Below are 2422 nucleotides of genomic sequence, written 5' to 3' on the forward strand. Positions count from 1 at the left end.
AATTTCGCAAAAATAGAAAAAGGTTGTGAATTTGAAAAAGTTCATTGAATTTTAAATAAAGTTCATCAAATTTTTAAAAAAGTTCACGAAATAGAAAAGGGTTCAGAGAAATTGAAAAAAGTTCATCGAATTTGAAAAAAGTTCACCGTATTTGAAAAAAAGTTCACTGAATTTGAAAAAAGTTCGTCGAAATTGGGAAAAGTTCATCGAATTTCAAAAAAAGTTCATCGAATTTGAAAAAAAATCACCGTATTTGCAAACAGTTTATCGAATTTGGAAAAAAAATCACCGAATTTGAAAAAAGTTCATCAAAATTGATAAAAGTTCATCAAAATTTTGAAAAGTCCATCAAAATTGAAAAACGTTCATTGAATCTGAAAAAAAGTTCACGAATTTATAAAAAACTTCGTAAATTTAGAAAAAGGTTCATGAAATTTATAAGGAAAGCGTTTAACACCGGCGCGCCGGCCGAATCTTTGGCCGGTCTCGCGCGCGTCGTGGGATTAGAAGAAAAATCCAGCGCCTCTGTTCGCTCCTGTAGCATGGGGCCACGCACCGCTTTTGCTGCATCAATCTTATCCCTTTCACACGAGGTGCTCTCAGCCACTCCTTTCCCCCAGCACGCGCCACCATTTTTTCTCTCGCATCCTCTCTTCCATCTACTTTTTCAGCTGACCACCGAAGTGCTGCGAGAACACCACCGGTGCTGGCAACGGCGACCACCGGAGTGCGAACAGAAGCTGGCCTGGTGGAGTTGCAACCGCGGCGACGGGGAGCTGCAACCGACGGCGGGTTGAGTTGCATCCGATGGCGCCGCACTGACGGGGCGAGCTACAACCGACTGCTATGGGAGCTGCAGCCATATGTGGCGGAGCTGCAACCGTCGTCTGGCCAAGCTGCATCCAGCGAGGCGAAGCTGCACCCCGCGGGTTCGTCGGTGCTGGAACTGTTAGCCGCCGGTTACCCCCTAGGTGTTTTTGCTGGAATCGGCATATTATTTTGCTGGAACTAGCTTGTTTTTTTGCTACAATCGATCTTGGAGCTCTTCCATGCTAAATTTGTTTTTGCTGGAACCGGCTTATGTTTTTGCTGGAAGCTGGTGTTTTTTTGCTACAACCACTGGAGCTTTTTTTCCTACCGAATTTATTTTTGCTGGAACTGGAGCTTTGTTTTGCTGGAACCTAATAATATTTTGCTTCAACCGACCACTCGAGGATTTTGTTTGTTTTTCAGAATTTTCTTGTTGGACACAACGTTGCAAGCCAACAGCCACGGCGAGCCAGCGGCGATGACGTCGGGGGCATGCTGCATCCATGGCGAACCGCGAGCTGGAACCAGCAGGGGGGATTCGAGCTGCAATCCGTCGTTGACCGCGCGCTGGGGGGCCCACTGGCGGCCATGATGCAATCCCGACGGCCACGGGCGGGGACCCCATCGGAGCTCATCGGCACGGCCCCGACGGCGGCAAGTCGGGGGAGGGGAGGGGAGGGGGCGATGCTCTGCGTGCAGGAGCGTGGGGAACGGGGGAAGAAGACGACTGTAGGGGGGAGGGGGGGTCAGATCTTTTTTTGAGGGTGAGGAATGTCAGATCTGATGGCCGTAAATGGATGAATCGGACGGGTGCGCTGCGACCGGCCCAAATTTGGGCCGGCGCACCGGCGCCTATCACTGCCCTATAAGAAGAAAAAAAGAATGAGAAAAAAAGAAAAAGAATAAACCGAACTGAATGAGGAATATAAGAAGAAAAACGAGCTCTCTGTGCAGTAGCGTGGTGGTGGCCTGGTGGTTAGTGCGTAACTGTTGGATCAGAGAGGTTGAGGGGTGGTGCCAGCTCTTTTTTGGCGTTTTCGAAAAACAGAGGAAAAAACTTGAATAGGCCGGCCCAGAGCGAAGGGATGCGATCCCAGGTCTCCGGGCTAATAACCACGCTGAAGGTTCTTTGGCAAAAATCATGGGGTGTTTTACTTGAGGCGACATGGTCCTGTTTTCCCAACTATTTTTTCTTCTTCTTCTTCTTCTTCCGTTTTTCATCGTTTTTCTCCGTTTTTTCTCTGTTTTCAAATAAAAGTTTTACAGGTTTTCGAAAAATGGGTTTTCATGTATACATTTTTTACTTATTTTTGGAAGATCAAAATTTTTTAATACATGGTCAACATATTTTCTATAGACATTCAACATTTTACAATACTCGTTCAACATTTTTCATATAATTGTTAAGATTTTTATATACATGATCAACATTTTCTCAAATATTTTTTCAACACTTTACAAATACCGGTTCCACATTTTTCAAATACTTGTTCAACATTTTTATATAAATGATCAACATTTTCTAAATTCTTGTTCAACATTTTGCTATACCCGTTCAACATTTTTGAAATACATGTTCAACATTGTTTTCAAATGGTTTGTCAATATTTTT

The 2422-nt window shown here is 44.4% G+C and overlaps 1 long non-coding RNA gene across 1 annotated transcript; it reads left to right on the top strand.

Moving 5' to 3' along the window:
• Positions 1 to 568: 568 nt before the first annotated feature.
• Positions 569 to 1904, top strand: LOC141028057 (uncharacterized). The gene is made up of 2 exons (XR_012190272.1): positions 569 to 1099; positions 1234 to 1904. It is a non-coding gene; the product is annotated as an uncharacterized lncRNA (long non-coding RNA).
• The last annotated feature ends 518 nt before the right edge of the window (positions 1905 to 2422 follow it).

The sequence above is a fragment of the Aegilops tauschii genome, chromosome 7, assembly GCF_002575655.3.
Source record: "Aegilops tauschii subsp. strangulata cultivar AL8/78 chromosome 7, Aet v6.0, whole genome shotgun sequence".
NCBI classification, from domain to species: Eukaryota; Viridiplantae; Streptophyta; class Magnoliopsida; order Poales; family Poaceae; genus Aegilops; species Aegilops tauschii.